The 23,376-nt window shown below is 50.0% G+C and overlaps 1 protein-coding gene across 2 annotated transcripts in view; it reads left to right on the top strand.

Annotated features, from left to right (window-relative positions):
* Nucleotides 1-23,376, top strand: part of TRAPPC9 (trafficking protein particle complex subunit 9) — a 3,490,818-nt gene that overhangs the window by 658,776 nt on the left and 2,808,666 nt on the right. The gene's annotated exons all lie outside the window — the stretch shown is intronic.

Genomic DNA, 23,376 nt, shown 5'->3' with positions numbered 1-23,376 from the left:
CAGATCCGCCTGGAGTTTCTTAGTATGGGCAACTTGATGCATCTTTTTCATTACACCACATGCATTGCTAGAAAAGCAGAAGATAGTGTCATTAATGGAAATAGGTTTATAGGTTTTACTACTAGAAGTACTTGTCTATTGTCCTATGTTTATTTTATTTTTATGTATTCATTTATAGTATAATGCAGCCAAATAAAGGTCTTTTATACACAAACATTGACATTGAAAGGTCTTTACAAAATAATTCCAATATGCAATAAATACATAAGAACATCTTAAAACCATCAGTCTAAATGGACATTTCCATTCACATCATTGTCAATTGCCAATGATGTGCTTGCCTCAACTTTTCTATCACTTACATACCACTTTTAATAAACGTTTGGCTGTACACACCAACACTTAATCCTGTGCTGTCCCACAATAAGACCTTTAGTTTAAAATGTTCTTTATATTGGCAGTTGTTGTTATACATTATCATCCTGGAAGGTGGTGCTGGCCAATCAGGATTCTTGGAACACGGGCGGTATTGTATTGTACAAGCCTGCGTTCTGAACAGCCTGGGTGCTGCTGGCCAATGCCACCTTCAATTCCCCACCTCACTTTACCTCTTAGCACCCGTGTAGTTTCCTACACGGGTGCTACATGGGTGTATTTAAAAAAGAAACGTATTTTGGTGCGCGGCCAGACTCTGTGGTTTCCGCCAGTCCCATTTTCAATGTCGATGACATAGTCACCGACATTGAAAATGGAATTGCGAAAAACACCATACGTCGCCGGGCCGCACTGAAAAGTGTATGTTTAAGAAAGAAAAAAAATATATGCATTTGTAATGCAGACCATTGCCACCTGTGTAGGAAACTATAAGGGTGCTAATGGCGATATGCCTAATGGCGGCAGGCCGACCCTGTTGGTAACGGCACCACTGCCCTCATTAAAGGACCCTAACTTCGCTCGGGCCCTTAAGTCAGGCAGTGGGCCTTTACCAACAGGGTTGGCTCGCCACCTCAGGGCATATCACCCCAGTAACCAGAGAGTTTTTCACAATTAATTCAAACGACTTAATAAAAAAAAGTAAATTTAAATAATGATCGATGACAATCAACACCTTAAGTACTCCATTGGACATCAATCAAGGTGGAGGGTATCATAGGCTCCACCCAACATTGTGCTCTATAATCACTTCACACACACACACACACACACACAAAAACACACACAAAAAACACACACACACACACACACACACACAAAAACACACACACAAAAAACACACACAAAAAACACACACACACACAAAAAACACACACACCTTGTAATGGGCCCTTTTGATATTTGCAAACATGCATTCCTACTATACATCATTGGGTTCGTTCCGGGCTCCTCACTGGTGAGGGGAGTTGTTGACCAGTTTATTAAAGAGGTAATTCTGGTTTAGTGACCATATGTCCTGGGGTTGGCTTTACTTTGCCACCGTTTGCCTGTTATGCTCATCGTATTATAGCAATGTGTAATGTTCCTCAGCCGATATTTGTAGTGGGCGAGGGCCCGCGGCCCCATGTTTTTGTGATGCATCGTTTAGCGAGTAGGAGAAAGAGACATGCTAGTTTCCTAGCAGGGAGCAAAACTATTTCGGTGAAACCTAATAGTCCAGTTTTTGGATCCATTGTAACTCTTTCTCTGGGCATTTTACCAGTCACTCTGTATACATTGTCTCAAAATACGTGAATAGCCCCGCAGTCCCTTGCCAGATGGACAAAGTCGGCTGGCCTGTGGCTGCACTGCCGACAATTGTGGGAGATCTCTGAGTTGAACTTATGCATTTTGGCCGGGGTGTAATACACTTGGTGCAGACATTTGTATTGTATTAATTTAAAGCAACTATTTATGTAGAGAGCCTTTGTTTGCGTGCAGATACATTTCCAATTTCCAATCTCCAATCGTCCTACTAGTACACTGCAATAACATCTCCCACACTACTTTTACACTTGAGGCATACGTGTCCTCCTTCTCCTCCATCAGCTTAGTGTATATCATGAACACCAGTTACCTTCTCCCTTTGACATTGTAACATGATTAACAAGCGGTTCGGCCCGGAAATGAGGTGAACAGATCTCTAAGCTTATGCTTTATCCTAAAGTACAGGAATACATCCAATGCAGTGTCTCCTTTCATTTCCTCATACATGTTCAGCATAATAAACTGGCCATCTTTGAATAGATCAACAATTTTGGTCAGCCCTATTTTTGCCATAGTCTGATGGTATGACTTTTCCACAGTTAGGCTTATTCTATATACGTGTGTGCCAGGTGTCACAGGTGAGTACATGGGTGACATCTAAAATCTAGCAGTGATGCGTTCTGTGGCGGCATGGTATGAGGAGTCTAGGCAAACAGTAGAATATTGGTTGTAATACACTTTTGTTTATATAATAAACCTATCGATCCTTAACTAGAGGTGGTATTTCTACCCCAAACAAACTGAAACTTGGGTAGTCAAAAAGTCTGTGTAGTCCAAATCAGAGGTTCACCGTCCTAGTCCAAATTCCTATTGTATCTCTAGCACTTAAACACAAATCCGAATATAAGAAAAATACCCGGGAGAATTACTCCCTCTCCTGGGTCTGAGTCCCTCAAGGTGCAGTGTTCTCATACTCATAAAATGCTCCAAGGTTCACAAAGGAAGGAGAGGTTCCTAAGTTCACAAAAAAATGAAACAAAGTTCCACGATTCCCAGGTGGGGCGAGGTGAATGACTCCCTAATGTCCTCCCCAGTTCTTTGTAAGCCTCTTCCAGTCTATCTTATCTTCAACTTCTTTAACAAATCTTGTACTTTCCTCAAAGGGATTGTTCTGCCCTCTACTTTCTCTACTGTCTTTAACTTTACCCCACTGGGACGATGAAGCGGCTCCTTGAGTCCTCCTTGATGCTCCAGTACCACTCTTGTGGAACTGGACAGGGAATTACCTCACAGCGTGCTTCGCTATTTTCTCTTCTTCTTCTACCTCTTTTTCTGCTTCTCAACTCAGTCTCCAACTTTCCCAGCCCCCTCACGGACATACTCTTATTCCTGTTACCTTCTCTCAGGGAATGCTTCACCGGTTTCGTTGGGGCCGCAGGTTTGTTCTTACGCCTTCTACTTCTACTTGTTCTTCTCTTCGTAGGACTGCTTGTCCTCGCAGCCAGGTGCTGCTAGCGATCTTGTGTAAGTTCCAGACCAGGTGATCCACCCGTTACAGGTCACACCACCTCTACAGTTACTTGTGCTCCCCCTACATTCACCTACGCAGCTCTGTGTTGAGCCAGAGTTGGTGGTCCCGCTGCAGTTCTTGGACTGCACGGTCCACCCACCACAGGTCGCGCCACCACCTATGTTTTCTGTTTGTCTACTTCATGTGTGCGGGCTCCCAGCAGACTAGCAAGATGCAGTCTGGGCGTCCCACTGCTCGTCACTGCTACACTGGATAGCTGCCTCGCTGCAGTCTCCCGAAGCCCAGTTTCAGCCTCGTGGGCTTCTCGACTGCATACTGTTTCGCTGGGTCCTCCTCCTGGATTCAGAACAGAAAAAAATCCTTCTTTGCTGTTTGGTTTAAATAGCGGGGACTGCCCCAGTGTACCGTCAGTTTGATTGACAACAGCTGGTCGAGCACTCTTCATAATTGATTGTAGCATGTCCTGGTTCTTATTTGTCCATGTACTCATTACAGCAAGATTGTCTGACAGTTTGCAATAACATATGGTTTCAGACTGTATCCTAGGTAGAGAAGGTTTGGGAGGTATTACCCTGTGGGTTCGGGAGTTAAAGGGGTAGTGCCTTGTACTCACACCCTTATCCCCAGGAGGGGAGTTCCTCCCTATGAGGTCCTCCCGCATGTTACCACCTAAGGGGACTATTGGTTAGTGGGCGCACCTCTCTAGCCTCATGAAAAGGGGCTCCCCTCTGCGGAGAAGTGACACCATCTGGAGGATCATCACAGTTCCCACGTGTAACATGTGCTAACAACAATATTTATTTTCTTGCTGTTGGTTTTGACTCCTGTTGATATGGTTTTTAACAGTGCCAGGGCCGCAATGGCCTGCTCTAAATATTTCGGGGGTACTAGGAGTGTGGCAATGACAAAGCGATAAAGTAACTTGAATTAAGGATATTTTCCCTGCAGTGTGAGAGGGTAGGTTTTTAGTTAACGCTATTGCATACTTTACTTGAAACAGTATTTCTGGATGCCTGGATATATTCACTCCTATGTATTTCGTTTTTTCCATGTACCACTGCAACCTAAATGCACATGGGAATTCCTTGGTACTGTTCGTAAGTGGAAATAGGACTGACTTGATGGCATTCATTTTAAGCCCCGAGACTGGTTCCAAATGTAGAACTTCTTGCCTAATTAATGCCAAGTCCTCACGTGAATTTTTGATGAACAGCACCATGTTACCAGCATATAGTGATATGTGTTTGTGGGTGTATAATTGTAATCCCTGTCGCTGGTGCTTTTCATGAATAATGGTGGCCAGCAGCTCATTGACTAGGGCAAATAGTAGGTGGGGGGATATAGAGCACCCCTGTTTTGTACCTCCCTTGAGTGTGAATAGCTCCGAGAGTACTCTGTTGCCCATTATTCTACCTGTGGGTTGGTTGTACAACAGCATTGCCATTTTTATAAAGGAGCTGCCGAACCCCATTCACCTATTGATTGATGATCGACTGGCCATTCAATGGTGTTCAAAGCCTTCTCCATGTCACACAGCATGGCTGCTGCCTCTAATTGGGTCCAACGCATGAATCAAGCTGAATATGCACTTTACTCTGAAGGAAGTAGACCTGCCACGGACAGACCAAGACTGATCCACCAGTACACATTTTGACATAATCAGTAGAAGCTTATTTGCTACTATTCTAGTAAGGATCTTATTGTCTATATTAATTAGTGATATTGGCATGTAGGCGGAGCACTCTGCTGAATCCTTACGCGGCTTGATCAATAGTGTGATCATGGCTTTTTTCGTCGTTTGATGGAGCATGCCCTTATCAATTCCCTTATTGCAAATGCTTTAAGGAGATGAGGGGCGAGAATCAATTAATTAGATTTACAGAATGTGGCCGGCAGGCCATCTAGGCTTGGAGACTTACTGCTGGGTAGGTCTTTTATTGCCTTACTGATTTCTTGCTCTGTGAACGGCATATTGAGAATCTCCCTCTCCTGGGTGTCAGCCCAGTATAACCCGGCCTGGTTAAGATACCGGTCCATTTGTTCGGTAGCCACTGTGATCCTAGCGTGGTATAGGTTTTTAAAAAATGGTAACAATTCTATGTTATTTCCTCATCACAATGCACCAGGTCTCCCTCATCGTCCCTCACAGCGAGTACATACTTGCTTCAGTTCATTTGTTATTAACCATGCTAGTGTTCTACCTGGCTTTTGCCCCTCACCATATTATCTAGACTGGTTCCTGTCCTGCAGGAACGTGCTCTTTCGCTGGGCCGTCTCTTGGAACCGTTGTAAAGCCTCTTGTATTTCCGCTAATATGAGATGTGCGGTCGTATTCCCATTCTTATTTCATTAGCTCCTCTTGTTTGTCTAGATCTGGCCTTATCATCTCAGTGCATAACATTTAAGTCTCCCACAATATGGCGCTAGATAATGCCTTCATTGAAAAACTGCTTGGTTTCTTCCCCGTTGCCATCTGTTAGGGTGATTACTTTGAAGCGCCAACCATGACCGGTCATTCATACTGCCGGCAGATCCAACCTTCTATCCACTTGTGAGTGATCTGACCGGGTTGTCATATACATGCTGCCATCTACCACCTAACCTCCTCCCCTCTGGCATACAAACAGGTAGTCTGTTCTGGATGATGCTTTGTGAACAGGTGAGAAGAAGGTGAACCTTCACTCGGCAGGATTCCTGCACCTTCAAACATCTAGCAAGCCATATATTTCACACAGCTGTTTAATTCTACATGTGGACCTGCACTGGTCACGTGGGGCGACCAATGACCTGTCCGATAGAGGTTCGAGTACTGCATTGAAATGACCTCCCCCCATGATGACATTGTCCCTATAGTTCATTAGGTGTTGTGCTACCTAGTCGTAGTATTCAGGCGCATCGGTGTTGGGTGCACAACTATTGATAAGCATGTAAATTACGTATTACCCCAGTGACTACTCGGTTTCTTCAATCCAACTCACTAATGCAGTCAATCAATAGAAAACCCAGTGAGCTGTGACAAATGGTGGCCACCCTTCTCCAAAATAGCACAACACTAACTAGGCGCAACACCATTACTCCTGGACTTTCCAGCGTATATACTCAGTCACCCCCACACCACCACTGGTCTAAATCATCTGAACATTACACTTACTGTCACTGAGCCCCAAACTGTCACCTTTAATGTATGTACTCACTGCCGAAAATCAAGAAACTGGGTCAACCACCCCTCTTATTTTTGGCGGCACAACTGAATATTTCATAGCTGTACCCACACCATCCAGTATTTCAGTTTGAGTTGATCACTCTTCGGCTTTAAGTGCAAAGACTAAAATCTTTAAAACTAAAAATATTTTGACAAAACGTCCACTGGTGCTGCTCGAAAAACAAGTAAATGGCTGATATCAGTTTTATACAAAGGTCTGAGAACAGGAGTTAGAAATTGTCCCTCCTTTGCATTCTTTGGGTGTATTCTAAACCATCTGACCGAGAGCGGAATCCCCCACTTGTGGTTTGTTGTGTTTTGTTATTCATCAGTTGTGCCTATAACCTTGCAACAATTCAATGATTGTCCCATATTATTAAGCGTTAAACTCCCTGCTGTCTTTACACCATTAGTGCCAGCCCCAAAACCTCGCTCCTGTGTTTTTGTGCTTATGCGCTTCCCTTCGACTGCCATCGCACGTCCTCTGCAGGCCATCCTACACTTTCATGACAAGACTGTCTGTTGAACACATCACAGGGACCCTGCACTGACCTGCACTTTCATGCCTGGAATCTCTAATGCATGCATTATCAGGGCCTCGCATACAACGACCAAGCACTTTGCTCCTGTAGATTGTTAGTTACTTGAATCACCCTTTCGTTAACATACATGCTGTAGCAACACTAAGTTACTTTAACAAATATATCTTGGGGGAGTGACTAACCAGTTCCCTGCAACCACTCCAGGCAGATTGCATTTTTTGTTTTCCTTTACCTCGGGCACAAAATGGATTTGTTGACCACACCCTCCGGCCATTGCTGGAGTTATGGCCTCTAAAGAAAATGGGCATCATTACGACTATGGCGGTAGCTGTGCCGGTAATTACCGGCACAGCTGCCGGCGGAGTAGTTTTGTTCAGGCACCCGGCAATGGGCAATTACCGGGGCATTCCGCCCCGCCGAACCCAGTAATTGCCCATTGCCGGGTGCCGATATTTATTACTCCCCATTCCCATTTGAGCCGCATAGGGCTCAATGGGAATGGGGAGGCCGGTAGCGCCGGCACGTCAATAACAGTGACGGCGCTACTGTGTAGGTCTGCTCGCGGGTGCCGTTCCGCACGGCAGGTCGGACCTTCCGGGCTGACAGGCACTCGCGGGCAGACCTCGTAGTGGGCACCCACAAGCTTACCGGTACCAGCAAGCTTACTGCACCAGCAAACTTATAATGAGGCCCAATGTTATAAGCTCTAGCTGTGTTCGGTTCTAAAACTCGGTCTTCAGGGCCCATAACTCCCGCGACAGCCCCTTGGGTTAGCTGTATAATGCTGAAATATAATCTACAATTTTAAAGTGCAGTTTCTTAGGTTGTGATTCAAATATGTTCTCACTCTTTTACATGTTGCATTGTTACTGCTATTTACCTGCCTCGTAAAGGACGAAGACCATTTGGACTGTATCCTGAAATAAATAGGATGTACAGTTAGTAACAATGTAGCATAGTCATTTAATGCTTTTAGGTGATATAACTTTGTTTTTATAAAACTTCTTTATTGATTTTTACATCCTAATAACCATACAACCATAGATGCAGTAGGTGGTTGTAACATACAGCATATTATAACAACTTGGAGCACTTAGGATCTTGCACTTACGCTTGTTAGTGTTATTTTGTGTGGGTTCCTGGGGTATGTTCCGTTGGAGGGGGGAGGGGCACGGGCACGCTCTGGTTCATCTGTCCCCGGCTGGCAATGGGTTGCTTAGGTGTTGCACATCAGTTCTGTGTCCAGGTAAGTGTCATTCATCTTAGTTATTAGCTAGTGCCTTCCAGGTCAAGCCCTGCTGAGGGGTCAAACATTGTCTGTACCAGTGTGTTCCAAGCGGCGATCCCTTCAGTACCTTTGTGCATACCACTTTGAAGCGCTCTGTGCCATACGGTAGACTCTGTCAGTGACCATCTTTTGAGGTCTGCCCACCATGCTTCGATCTCTGGGCCAGTTTTTGATTCCCAGGCTATCTCTATTCAGCGTTTTGCCAGGATGCACATTAGGTCCTTCATTTTAGACAGGTGTGCCAGCTGTCTGTTGCCTCTTGGGAAGAGTCCTAGCAAGTAAGATTCTGGAAGCCAAGCGTGCATTTGAATGCTGCCAGCAGCAGCTCTCGTTTTAATCTTCTCCCAGAATTTCGCGATCACTGGGCAGAGCCAGAACATGTGCAGCATGATTACATCCGCTGTGGCACACCTGGAGCATGCCTGTCTTGCCTTGCTTCCCATCATGGATAGTCTGTCTGGGGTAAAATATGCTCTGTGTTACATATAGTTGCGTTAGTTTGAATCTGGCATTCCTGGAGACTTTATGTACAGCAGGGCTCTTTCCCATTTCCGTAATGCTCTTCCCAGTTCGGTTTCCCATTAGTATTTGTATTTTGTTTATTTGTATAGCGCGCCTAGCCCAAAGATATCTGGGCGCATTTCTTGAGGTTCCAGTGGCATAGTATGTGGCAGAGATAAATCAGCATATCATTTAAGAATACTTACAGGATAATTACATGATATTAACAAAGTTGCCAGAACAGCAAAGCCTAGCATCAGACAAGGTTACAGTAACACAGTATGCAGCAGAGATATAACAATATATCATTCAAAAAGTACGTAAAAGATATTTACAAGTTAATTTACATAGTCAGAACAGCAAGGCTTGGCAGAGCCAAGCTTCAGACCAGCAGTGTTAGATGTTATGGTCAGTGAGACAGGTTGCGGCTTTGCCAGTCCTGTGCTATGAGCCAGATTTTAGCTGTACTCTTGAATGAATGAATGAATGAAAGGAGGAATCGGATCTGAGAAGATTAGGTAGCGAATTCCATAGCTTGGTGGCGAGGACCAGGAAACTGGCCCCCCTGCTTTCTGCAGCTTGAACCTCAGAATTGATAGGCAATGAGCTTGAGCTGCTCTCTGTGGGCCTGTGGATGTGTGGGGTGTGAAGCGGTTCGCCAGGTATTTTGGAGCCTGGTTGGCCAAACATTTGTGTGTGAGGGCGAGAGTTTTGAGGGAGATTCTTTGGGAGACCGAGAGCCAATGTAGGCTGCGTCTGGTGTCAGAGATATGCTGGTTCCTAGGGATATTTAGTGCAGCCCTGATGGCGTTGTTTTGTGTAACCTGTTGCTTGTTTAAGTTTCTTTGACTAGTCCCTAGATAAAGCACATTTCAATAGTCGAGTTTCGGTTTAGGGTTCTGGCAAGGATAGTGCAATTGGCTGTGGTAAGGAATGGACAACAAGCTGTGATAAGTATACATGTGTAGGCAGAGGACGCGAGATGACAGCATTAGTTTGTCTTGTGATAGAGGGGGTAGAATTAAGATAAATTCCTAGGGAGGGATTTCGTGTCATTGAATACCTTAATGGTATTACCATCAATGTAGTTGCCTGCGGGCAATACTGCAGTGTCCTAATTATGCAGGAGCAGTTCAAAAAGTCTGGACACAGTGTGTCCCCCTTCCGCCACGTCAAACCATGCGTCAAGCACTATGTTGGTTCCTTCTCCCCTTTTTAACCGTGGGTAATTTTTATTTATTGTCTTCACTATGCTTTTGGATAACAGGAATTGACCTTTATGTATATCATTCTCTTCCATTAGGCTGTGGAATTTTCCATAGGTCACCTACTTGGGCTATTCCTTTGACTTCTCAGTGCCTCCAATATGCTCGAAGCGTTCCTGGGTAGTTATCAGTGAGTCCCGCTAGGGGAATATATGTAGAGCAGGGGTCTGTGGTTTTCAGGATCTTCCATGCCCTTCTCCATAGGATTATGCCCAGTGTAATAAGTAGGTGGGAGCGGGGGGGGGGGGTTCTGATGCGAGGTCTTCCTCATCCATATAATCTCTCTTGAAAACAATGGCGCAGTGCGGGTTGTAGAAGTAGCGTGTCCAGGGAAGGCTCATCCCCTAACCAATTTGCTAAAAACTGTAGCTGTCCTGCCAGGCAGTACAGCTCAAAATGTGGTAATTTAATCCCACCTTGGTCGTAGTCCCTCTGTAGCGAGCATAGGGCGACTTTGTTCCTTCACCCTCCCCACAAAAACTGTTATAGTCGTGTTCAAGTGTCTAAAGTATATTTTGGGTATGTTATATGGTATGTTGGTGAAATGGTATAGTAGGCAGGGCACACTATCATTTTCAGCAGTGACGCCCTGCCCGGCACCCCCAGGGACAGTGTCTTCCAGAAGGTCATGGAATTTGTGACATTTTTGACCGCCAGTAGTCTTGCGTTGATGCGATCCTGCTTGGTCGTGGTTTATGTCTATCCCCAGGTAGCGGAAGGATGCCCGTGTCCATTTTAGGCCCAAGTCAGGTAGCTATTCTATGCTACATTCTTTGAGTGCTGCCAAAGGAAACAGGGAGGATGTATCCTTGTTGATAGGTATATTCCAATAGTGTGGCAAACTCTGCTATGACATCTAGCAGGTGCAGCAGGTTGTCTTCCGGCCGGTCGACGTATAAAAGCATGTCATCTGCATAAAGCGAGATAAATGAGTTGTGTTATCAATATTTATCCCTGCATTAATTAACATATTCCTTTCTGAGGAAGGTTGCCAGTGGATCTAGGGCTAGTATATAAAGCATTGGTGACAGTGGGCAGCCCTGTGTCGTGCCTTTTGTATATTTCTCATTCTGTCGATGTATGCCTGCCTGTTTTAACCCTGGCTTCGGGCTTCTCGTAGATCAGCATGATCAATCTCAGGAAATGTATGCCTATCCCAAAGTGTTTCAACATGTGTTGTAGCCAGTCCCAGCGTACTGAGTCGAACGCTTTTACTGTGTCTAGGGAAGCCACTGCACCCTCTTCCATCCTGTGGTTGGTCTGCTCTATAACGTGGTGGAGTCCCCTTAGATTCCATGTAGTTTTGCGGCCTGGTATTTATCCCGTCTGGTCTGTGTACTAGGGGTATGTATGACCTGTTTCAGTCTGTTGGCCAGAGCTGCTGTAAGGATTTTGCAATCCTGGTTGATCATGGAGAGGGGCCTGTATGATCCGCAATGAAGGGGTTGCTTTCCTGGTTTCAGAACAGGTATGATTAGTGATTCCTGCATAGCTTCAGACAGGAGACCATGTTCGTGTGCTTCTTCATAGACTTGCAGGAGTCTGGGTGCAAATAATGCTTTGTATTTCTTGTAGAACTCTCCTAGGAGTCCATCTGGGACCGCGGTCTTGGCCATTGGTAGGTCTGCTATTGCTGTTTCCAGTTCCACTATTGTTAGTGGGGCATCTAGGGCTGCTGCCTGTTCCTCAGTCAGTTTTGGTAGCTCAATTTGGGTTGATCCCTGTCATCTGTATGCGGGTCAGGGGAGTATAATTCTTCATATAAGTGGGACAAGGCCTGGTTGATACCCTTTTGGATTCTGATGGTCTCCCCGACCCCGTTCCGTATTGCGCCTATCTGGTCTTTCTGTACTTCTCTCTTGGTTAGCCAGGCAAGTAACCTGATCGGCTTGTCGCTCTCAGCATGCAGTCTCTGTATGTATTTTGCGTTATCTAGTTTCCCTAATTTATCTCAAGTAGTGTTGCATTGTAGCCTCAGTGCAACCAGTTCTGCTGGTTCTACCCCCGTTAGTCCTGCTTCCCTCTCGGCTTTTGCATGTCGTCTTCTATGTCAGATAATTCCTTCAGCATGCTCTTCTTAAGGCCCCCCATTTTCCCCATTGCTGTGCCTCTTATTACTACTTTGAAGGCGTCCCTCAGGGTTCACAACCGGTCTACGCTTCCTGTATTGTGCTGAAAATATTCCTCGATAGCAGGCGACATGTGACCGTGGAATTTCCACTCCAACAGTGGTTCTGCACGCAGTCGCCATGTTGGTATTGGGCTTCCCGTGGTTGTATGCATCCATGCCGCCATTAGCGGGGCGTGATCGGAAAAGATATATGCCGTAAAATTCTATTTCCGTGAATTCGCCTAGGGTCTCTATTCCGGAGAACATGTAATCTATTTGTGTATGTGTATCATGTGGGGCACAAAAGTGGGAGAAGCTGCGGCTCTCCCTGTGCCTTTCCCTCCAGACATCGGCCAGACTAAGTTGACTGAGGAGGATTCTTAAGGCTTTCGCTGGTGGGGCTGGCTTTCTTGAATTCAGTGTCTGATATATCTAGCAGTGGTTTAAATGTGCAATAGAAATCCCCGTCCCAGATGTATGTTGCCCCCCTGTATGGTGACAGTTGAGGGGCCAGTGACCTGAAAGAAACGGTGGGGTCATGGTTGATTGCGTGCATGTTTACCAGGCACACTTCCCTGTGCCTGTTCGAGTAGGCCATGTACTATCGCAAGCCTTCGTTCTCTGTCCTTGGTGGCTTCTAAGAGTTAGAAGGGGACGTTGGGGGCCACCCACGTCAACACTCCTCTGGCATAGGTAGAATAGGTTGATATGTATACTCACCCTCCCCCATTTTCTAGCGATCTTGGACTTGAACCATGTGTACAAAGTTATTCTCCAGCATGGGGTCTGGCATGGATTCACATGCTCATGAATATTCCCCGTCGTCAGGCTGGGAATCATCGCTAAAGAAAAATCAGTATCAGTTTTGTTTCTGATCTGTCTTTCGTAGTAGTAACCAATCACTGATCTCTGCGTCATACTGACCACAGCCAATGACTGCCCTCTCCCTAAGCCCCGCCTCTGGCAGCCATCTTCAGATTTTTACCGCACGTTCAAGTGTTGGGATCCTCGTGCTATTGCTCTCGAGCGTTAGTGCTTTTTTCGCGTTTTTTCTTAGAAAAATTTCTCTTTTTTCGGTCAAAAGAGCCTCAAGCTCCACCGTTTCTTTATCCGATCAATGGGGACCCGTGTCGGATTCTTCTACGCCCCTTAAGGGTGAAGATTTTATCGAGCACGCTTTTGGAGGATTCCAGAAACTTCTCAGGCCCTTCTCGAGCATGGCCCAGGAGAAGGGAAGCTCGACGCCCGGAAAGCTGCTCAGGGTCTGCCCTGGATGCCAGCTTCAGAATGTTTTTAAGGAGGACGAACACTCCCTTTGCCTTTACTGCCTACACGAGGACAAGACGCACGTGGAGAAGGACTGTGCGTTTTGCGGCAATATGTCGGAGCGGACCATGAAGGACCGCCATCAACGTCTCGCCAACTGGCTGGAAGGAAAGAGCCCGTCAGACGGGAAGAAGAAGAAGAAGAAGTCCGAGCGGTTGTAACGCTCACCTGATTCCTGTAGAGGCGTCGGTCTTGACTGGGCGTATACCGTATCTTCAAAGGTGATGTGTAACACACGGCTGGCTCTTTGGGCTGGACCTCTGTGCACTGTATGTCTGGCTCGAAGGGTAAGATGTCTTAGGTAAGTGAACGCCGTGCTCTCCATCTGCCTCGAGGCAGGGTGCTGTTACCAGTTTCTTCACTGGATAAGGGGAGCAGGCCTCTTGACTTCAGAGGACTGCTGTCCGTCGTTTACTGCACGAACTGTAAGTTTCGAGTAATTCTAATGTCTTTAAAGTCTTTAGTAATGATGTCTCTTGTTTTGCAGGGTTCCGGCGATGGCGGATGGCGGGCTGAAGTGAGTTGAAGATGGAGCCCGTGTGATGAATAGAAGCGCCTGGAAGCACGTAAGTAAGCGCTTGTTGCCTGCTTCACGATGCGCTCTAACTGTCTTTTTATTTTGCAGGTACAAGTTCGGGGCGGCTGCAGTGTGCCGGAATACCCACTGGGTTAGATGTGGAAAGGAGTAATGGCACGTGAGTATTAAAGTTCCCCAATGTCTTTAAACGCACCTTGTTTTGTCCGGAGCGTGCAAAGAGTTGGTAAGCTTTTGTCTTTCAGATGCCGGAATGCAGTGTGAAGACTTCCGGAGCGCACGAAGAGTAGGTAAGCCTTTGTCTTTCAGATGCCGGAATGCAGCGCGAGGGGTGGGTGACAGCCGATGGACCAGGTAAGTGAAGAGCTGTCACTGAAGACCGTAATGCTAACCTGTTCTTTCCTGTCTTTATAGGTGTTGCTGAAGACTGGATTCAGAATGGTAAGCCTTTTTCCTTAGGCCCAGGATCAGATGCAGAAGACACGATGAGCGTTCTGCTGCTGAGGATGCAGAATAACGCAAAGCAAGATTCATCCATCGGGTGTGGTTTAAATAGCCTCCTGTAGTGCTTAGGTGTCTCCTTCCACAGCCACGCCTAGGTAAGAAAAGAGTTCCTGCTTTCCAGAAGAGTTCCAGTGTTCTGAATCTAGGGAGTGGCTCCTGCCCCACCCAACAGGAAAAGTAGTTCCAAACAGAAGAGGATCAGAGACTCAACTGGCAGGCAAGTAAGCAGCATGGTCTGCTGCAGGTAAGTCCACCCAAGCATTATGAGCCCGGCGCTTCCAGCGCTGGGACTGGGCATATTTATGAGCCTGGTGCCACTGGCGCCAGGACTGGGTCCAAAAGGTCCCAATTGGGACTGGTTGGCACTCGGAACCTGGGTTATGGATCTGCTTCCAAGGGAGTTGGGAAAACCCTGACCTTTTGGAAGCAGAGATCATGACAGCGGTCTTCTAAGACCTTTGAGGGCGCCCCGGCGAAGGGGGTCCAACAGAAGGCCAAGCACCACGAGTCTGCTGGCACCGGGAGCGCCGAACGGTCGGACTCTACGGGCGCCAGGCAGGGCGCATCCTCCCCGGCGCCATCAACCACGAGCCAGCGCTCTGGCTCGGGTAAGAGGAAGGCCGAGCACCCGGCGAAACTCTTGGAGAGACCCCGGTCGTGCCCTAAGGCCCCATCGGAGGGGGAGCGAGGTAGTGACCCTCCCCCCAAGGAGAAGGCGGTGCGCGCACCTAAGGTGGTGAAAGCCTTGATCCATCCGGCCAAGGCCTCTATCGAGACAGTCGCGGCGGCCCTGGCTCAGCCTGTGGAGGCTACACCAGTGGTGGCGATCTCGGGGCCCAGAATCTCCCTGCCACCGCGGAGGGAGTCCTCTTTCATGCCCATCGACAGGACCCCCGTGAAACCTCCGACGGAGAAGAAAAAGGGGGGGCAGGAGGTTGTCGTGGATTCGGCTTCAACCTCTGAGGAGTAGCTGATCGAAGTCTTAGGCCACGGCGCTGGCGTGGAGGAAGACCATCCTGTCGAGAGGGACCCCGACGTGGAAGATGACGAGGGCGTCTAGGGTGCCGACGGGGCTCCTGATCGCCCGTCGGAACTCCCTCAACCAGTGCCGCAAGACAACTCGGCGGCCATTTTGTTGGCTATACAGTCCTTATGCTCGGAGATAAGGACGAGACTGCCGTTACCACCAACGGAGGAACTGCTCCCGGCGGGGGACCCGGAGCCAGGCACTTCTGGGAGCCCTCCTCCTAAGAGGAGAAGGATTCATCCTCCACCTCCTTTTCAGCCATCGCGCCCTGCTCAGCCCTTCTCCCCGTCCACGACACGTGGGGATGATACAGGAACTGACACGGCCGCGACGGGTACAGACGACGAGGTTTACGACCAGGATCTCCCGTCGTCACCTCCAACCCAGGCTTCCCCGCCCGACGAGATTGGATCGTTTCACTCCATGATCGCCAGGGCATCCGAGCTTTTCCAGCTCTGCCCGGAAGAGAAGAAGGAAGGTTTCCTTTATCAACGGCACGAGACCAAGAGGAAGACGGTTCTCGCTGTACCTCTACTAGATGATATTTGGGATGAGGGCCTCGCCCTCCTCAAGAACCCATCCACGACGCCGGCTAGAAGGGATCGGTACGAGAAGAAGTACCGGGTCCCAGACGCGGCCCCCTTGTGCCTTCGGGCACAGCCGACCCCGGACTCGGTCGTCTCTGCGGCGGCCAGGAAGAAAGCGGGGGGGCGCGGCCTCTATGTCAACTTCCCCGCCGGACGGCGAGGGAAAGAAATTAGACACGATGGGACGCAGAGTCATCTCATCGGCAGCGACGATGATTAAGGCGGCCAACGCCTTGGCTATCGTAGCCCACTGCGACAGGGAGTTGTGGTACAAACTGGCCCCCCTGCTGGACTTCCTACCAGACGACAAGAGGGCGGAAGCCCTAGAGAACTTGCAGGAAGGAGAGGTGGCGTCGGACCACGCCATTACGATTGCGACGGACATCGCTGACACTGGATTTCGCCAGTTGGGCGATGGCTCAAGGCTACTGACTTCCGTCAGGACGTGCAGACCAGAGTCTTGGACATGCCGTTCGACGGGAACAACCTGTTTGGGAAAACGGTGGACGATTCCCTTCAAGCCATCAAGGCGGACACGGAGACGGCCCGGGCTCTTGGGGTTCTCCAGCAACGGCAGCCGCCCTTTCGGAGCGGCGGAGGCAAACAGGGTGCCTCCAAAGGTTCCAGCGGCGGATTTTCCACCTACCGTCAAATGGCCCGTTCGTCATCACAGGATGCTTACAGGGGACGAGGCAAGTCAGGCGGACCCCGCCGTCGTCGCCAAGGAGGACAAGGCGGCAAAGCCTCGTCGAAGCAGGACTGAACCGGCCGTTGGGTCGGGCCCCCACCGAAGCACCCCGGTGGGAGGCCGGCTGGCGAGCTTCGTCAGCGCGTGGGAGTCCTTCTCCGCCGACCGTTGGGTGCTGGACGCCCTGGCTCAGGGTCACGCGCTCGAGTTTCTAAAGAGGTGCCTGCGCGTCCCCCCTGTGGCCAGGAAAAAACATCACGTCCCTCAACTTCTCTTGGAGGTAAAGGCGATGCTCAAGAAGGGCGCCATCAAGCTCGTCCCAAAGAGGCTTCGGGGTTCCGGACTTTACTCAAGATACTTCCTCGTGAAGAAGAAGACGGGAGGATGGCGTCCCATCCTGGACCTACGACGACTGAACAAATTCATCAAGGCACAGAAGTTCCGGATGGTCACCCTCCAACACGTCCTGGGTCAACTGGAGGAGGGCGATTTCCTGTCGTCGTTGGATTTGGAGGATGCCTACTTCCATATCCCCATCCTAAAGGGACACCGAAAGTTTCTCAGGTTCGTGGTCCAAGGGCGTCACTACCAGTTGAGAGCCCTTCCCTTCGGATTGAAGTCGGCACCCAGGGTGTTCACCAAGTGCCTTGCACCGGTGGCGGCGCAGCTGCGCCGAGAGGGGATCCACGTCTACCCCTACCTGGACGACTGGCTCATCCGAGCGAAGACGAAGGAGCTCGCCGCGGAGCACACGCCAAGGACCGTCCAACTACTCACGGACCTGGGATTCTCCATAAACTACGCCAAGTCCCACCTGGTGCCCTCTCAAGACGCACTGTTTCTGGGAGCGAGGCTCAACACAGTGTCGCTTCTGGCCTCTCCGTCGGAGGAAAGGACAAGGGCCATCTTGGGCAAGGTGCAGCGCATGCTGGTTGCGGACGCGGCCAGGGTGAGATGCGTCAAGTCCCTCCTCGGAATGATGTCGTCTTGCATTTATCTCATCCGCCTGTGCAGGCTTCGGATGCGCCCGTTGCAGGAGTTCCTGGACGCTCGCTGGATCCAGAAGACGGGCGGCTTCGAGGACAGATTGCACTCGACGAGAGTTTCCGTCGAGCGATCCGGTGATGGGGCACCCGCGCGCATCTGACGGCGGGCATGGACTTCCAGACCCCGGGCCACCAGAAGACAGTGACCACGGATGCCTCCCTGGAAGGGTGGGGAACACACACCGAAAACCTGCACGCGAGGGGTCTTTGGCTGCCGGCGGAGAGGTCCCTCCATATCAACGTCCTGGAACTCTGTGCAGTGTTTTGGGCCCTCAGGTCTTTTCTTCCGTCCCTCAAGGGCAAGGTGGTGAGGATCTTCACCGACAACACCACCACCATGTTCTACATCAGGAAGCAGGGCGGTACCAGATCCCCAGCCCTGTCCAAGGAGGCACAGGACCTGTGGCATTGGGCCGTCGCCCAAGGGATGTTTCTGGTGCCGTTTCATCTGGCAGGAATAAAGAACACCATCGCCGACTCGCTCAGCAGAGAGCTGCACTCGTGCCACGAGTGGGAACTACGACAGGATCTGGTGGACCGCCTCTTCCGACGGTGGGGCACACCCCATATCGACCTGTTCGCGACGGCGGCGAACTCCAAGTGCCGGAGGTTCACCAGCAGGTTTCCCCAGCCGAGGAGCATGGGCGATGCTTTCTCGTTCCCCTGGGAGGGCCTGTCCCTCTATGCGTTCCCTCCATTGCCGCTGCTGATCCTGCTCGTCAACCAGCTCAAGAGGTCACGGTGCAGGATGATCCTCGTTGCACCTGCGTGGCCGAGACAGATATGGTTCCCGGACCTTCTGGACTTGTCAGCGTCCCTGTCAATCAAGCTGCCAGTGGACGCGGATCTTCTCTCCAGGGAAGGAGGCGCCATCCTCCATCACGACCCGAAGTCGCTGAAGTTGCAGGCCTGGCTCCTGCAGCGTTAGAGTTTGGAGGCTACGACATACCGGCCGACTGCAGAGAGGTTCTTGCAAAGGCCAGGGCGTCCTCAACTCTTAAATGCTATGGACACAAATGGAAGAGGTTCTCTGTCTGGTGCCGCGCACAGAAGATTAACCCTCTGCGGATTACGGCTCCCCAGGTACTGCCGTACCTACTGACGCTGGCCAAGGCTGGACTGGCGCACGCGTCCATCAATATTCATCTTGCTGAGATCTCCCGATACACCAGAACCACGGGGCGGACGTCTTTGTGGTCTCATCGTCTGGTGAAGGAATTCATGAAGGGACTGTTCAGATCGTTCCCGCCGGTGAAGGCCCCGGCCCCGGCGTGGGAACTCAACGTGGAGCTGACCAAGCTCATGGGACCTCCGTTCGAGCCTCTGCACTCGGCTCCGTTGAAGTTCTTGTCGTGGAAAACAGCGTTTCTTGTGGCCATCACCTCCGCACGACGGGTGGGAGAGATCCAGGCCCTTTCCTGCAAGCCCCCGTACTTGACTTTTCACGACACGAGGGTGGTGCTCAGGACGCACCCCTCCTTCATTCCCAAGGTGCCGTCGGACTTCCACCTCAACGAACCCTTGGTGTTGCCTGTTTTCTTCCCGTCTCCTTCGTCGCCGGCTGAAAGGACTTTGCACTCGCTGGATGTGGCTAGAGCGCTGAAGTTCTACGTGGACCGCACAGTGTTTTCGGAAGACGTCACAACTTTTTGTGAACTTTGGACCTGTCAATCAGGGGAAGGTTCTCTCGAAGGCCTCCATTTCCAGATGGCTCTCCGGCTGTATCATGTACTGTCATTGGTTGGCAAACTGACTGCTGCCTGGCCGTCCGAGAGCCCATTCCACCAGAGCGATCGCAGCTACCACACCTATCTGGTGTGCCCTTGCTCGACATCTGCAGGGCTGCTACGTGGAGGTCGACGCACACCTTCACGAAATTCTACTGCGTCGATCGGGATTCCAGGGAGGAGTCCAGGGTCGGCCAAGCAGTGCTGCGCAACCTGTTCGCCTAAAGTGAGCCTGGTGACGAGGTAAGAATTGCTTAATGTTGAGTTTGACGTAATGCTTAATGTTGAGCCTTTGCCACCTCCCGTGGTTGTGCATGTGTGTACTGCTATTTATTCTTTTATTCATGAGCATGTGAATCCATGCCAGACCCCATGCTGGAGAAGGAACAAGTTACTTACCTGTAACTGTTGTTCTCCAGCATGGGTCTGGCATGGATTCACATGCGAACCCTCCCTCCTACCCCTCTACGGCTCTTCACTTGGTCATACTGCCACTTCACGTGCTACCAAATCTGAAGATGGCTGCCAGAGGCGGGGCTTAGGGAGAGGGCAGTCATTGGCTGTGGTCAGTATGACGCAGAGATCAGTGATTGGTTACTACTACGAAAGACAGATCAGAAACGAAACTGATACTGATTTTTCTTTACCGAAGACTCCCAGCCTGAAGACGGGGAATATTCATGAGCATGTGAATCCATGCCAGACCCAGGCTGGAGAACAACATTTACAGGTAAGTAACTTGTTCCTTCAGCCCCCTTACAGTCCATGTGACTGTTTGTGCCTTCAAGTCTTGTCACTACAATCTGTCTAAGGGCCTGCATTATCCAATGGGCCCGCCTGTTCTCTCATGTTCGCTGTCAGATTTCACCTTCAAGTGACCCCCTGTATTGGGTCCCAGCCCCTTTCCCGGAACTGAGCCCTTATATTTTATCCTTGCTTCCCCTGGGGCAGCTATGCTGGGGGCTGGGTATATCTTAACCGATTCTTGGCCATGATGGAGGCTTCCTTTGCTCTTAGTATGCGTACATTCCCTTTGCAGTGTGTCCCCTGTCTGCTCATTGTTGAGGAGGCATTCTCCCGCCTCAGTTCCAACTGTCAACAAACAAACTTGAACTTTAAACAAACGCCCAGCCTCCCTCCCTCCGCTCAGGCTTTTCTGCTTTCCTTGCACAGTTCCCTCTTCGTGGAAGTGGCTTGCAGCAGCGCAATGCTTTCTAACTGGCATCTGAACTTTAAAAACGTCTGGGGGTTGCTGAGGCAGTTGTTTCCCATGTGGGTGGCTTGCTTCCTTTGCCTCCCGCTGCGTAGGTATGTCGGTCTAGGTTTCTTGTTGATAGTGAGGGTTCGCTATTTTATCTGTGATCCGCGCTGCTTGTCAGCGTAGTTAATTATTCAGGTGCATTGCCGTTGTTATTTTTATATTTGCCCACTAGCTGGGGTATACCCTGCTCATCCAGCCAGGAGTGGGCCTCAGTAGCGCTCTCAAAAAAATAGGATTGTCCGTTATGTCGCATTTTCAGTTTGGCAGGGTATAACAGCATGTATCGTAGGTTCGCATTCCTGAGGATTTCCTTTGTCGGGCCAAATATCACTCTCCGCTTTTGCACAGGTGCTGTGTAGTCCAGATAGAACGCCAGCCTTGAGGAGTTTCTGGTGATTATGCCATCTTCTCTTTCCTGGTCTTTAAAGTTCATTATTTTGGCTATCATGGGCCTCGGTCAGTCACCTGGAGGGGGCCTCTTGGCTAGGGATCTGTGGGCTCTCTCTGCGACTGAGACAGTGTGCCTGGTCCAACCTCCTGCAACAGCAGGTTTTCAGTGTAGTTAGTGGGGTCTCTGCCCTTCACTCCCTCTGGTAGTCCAATTATGTGGATGTTATTTCTTCGGGCTCTTTCGTCTGTGTCCTCGGCCCGGTGTTGTAGGGTTTTTATTCTTCTGAGCATTGTCGAAATTTGAGTTTGGGCGCTAGCAATATTGGTGCCGTTGTCCTGCACCTGGTGTTCTGCCGTACCCATTCTATCTGCCAAAGCCTGCACATGTGACGCAGCAGGCCCACATACACAATTACTGCATCCATTTTGTGTGTTCAGTGCAGATTTTAGTGCCACGATCGCATCTAGGATGGGGCCATCTTCTTGGTGATGCGTCTGCGGATCCGACCGCGTTGTGCTGTGGTCAGTGCAGTGGTGTCCTTCCTTCTTTCTACTTCCCCTTCGCTCCCAGTACTCTGGCCTCCAGGTATATTCAGTTCCTCCCTGCCCTTATATCTATTATAGAACCCAGGTCCTTCCAGGTTTTATAGTTGGTAGTGGTGAAATCCAGAAGGAGTTGTCAGTTAGTTTATATATTCACTTCTAGCAGTGACCGCTCTGAGATATCTCCATGTGCCCACTGTATCACTCCTCTCCCCGGGCCATATTAGCTCACCGCTGTCTCCCTCCTCTCCCTTGAAGATGCTCTGCAGTGTATTTGCAGGGACAGATCTCCAGCAGCCTCTCATTTTCACTGGGTCGCCACTCCTCCTCGCCTTGTCTCCCGTGGATGTGCAGCTGATCAGACCGCCTCTTCCGCCCTCTTGCCGGCCGTCGGCAGTCTCTGGCTCTTCTCCTTGACCCCCCATTCGCTGTGCTTCAGTGGTGTACTCCTGAGGGGGTAGGTGCTCACCTCAGAGCTCTGCCACGCCGTTGCTGCTGCTGCCGTTGATCCACCCCTTTGCTGCCTACAGTCCGCTCCTTCACTCTTCCTCTTCTTTGCCTCTGGCACCGGAGGGAGTATCAGGCTGCACCTCCTCACCTGGTCTCCCGTGGAGGCGCGGCTTCCCGGACCGCCTCCTCTGCCCTCTTGCCGGCCGTCAGCTGTCTCTGGCTCTTCTCCGTGTCCCTCAGCACACTGTACTTCGGCGGGCACTCCCGAAGGGTTAGATGCTCCCCTCAGAGCTCCGCTGCACCGTCGTTTCTGCTGCCGTTGCTCCTCTCCTTGGTCGCCTGCAGTCCGCTCCATCACTCTTCTTTTCCACCGGCTCCGGAGGGAGTTTCAGCGGGTGTCTTGCCTCCATAGGCGGTCTTCGCAATGGCTCTCCTCACCGCTTTCCCAACCTTGCTCGAGTCTTCTCTACTCGCCTCCGCTCTTCTCGTGGGTCATCTCCTGGGAGCCTCCGGCGCTGGGTCGACTTGTTGACACCCTCGGTTTCTGTTCGCTCCACATACTTCCCCAGATGGAGCTAGCCCCCATCATTCCCTCCAGACCCCCTTGTCTTTCCTCCGCCTCTGCCTTCACTTTCATAGTGTGGGAGCGCTCTGCTGCACCTCCTCGTTTTGCCCGTTCCTTCGGTGCAGCCTGTGGCTCGTTTTGAGCCTGAATTAGCGCATGCCTGATGTCGGAGTATACTGTTTAGTGTTGGGCTGGAACGGAGCTCTTCCACCGCACGTCCACTCAGCCCGCCATCTTGGCCATGCCCCCGCACCGCGTTTTTTTCAGCAGTTGTTCATGTAGCGTTCTCAGTGTATCGCTGCTTTCCCAATCAAATCAGACTATTTTTCAGATGATAAACAAGGATCTAGTGGGAGCTCCTGAATCCTGCTGCCTTACTCGGATGCTCAGATCAAGCAGCAACATCCTCTTGGAACCAAACACCTTCAACAAAAGAAAATTAGGAGGATCTTCTTTCTCTCACCTCGCACCAAAAACCTGGATCGATTTACCAAAGAACATACGCAACATTCAAAATCTTCTACTATTCTGAAAACTCTCTTCACCTCATAACTAGAAAAACGTCTACAAGGGCATATACACAGCTGAAACTGTGATGAGTAAACAAA

Source organism: Ambystoma mexicanum, chromosome 5q (genome assembly GCF_040938575.1).
Source record: "Ambystoma mexicanum isolate Mex_15411 chromosome 5q, UKY_AmexF1_1, whole genome shotgun sequence".
In the NCBI taxonomy this organism is placed as follows: Eukaryota; Metazoa; Chordata; class Amphibia; order Caudata; family Ambystomatidae; genus Ambystoma; species Ambystoma mexicanum.
This window is presented reverse-complemented; position numbering and strand designations above follow the sequence as displayed.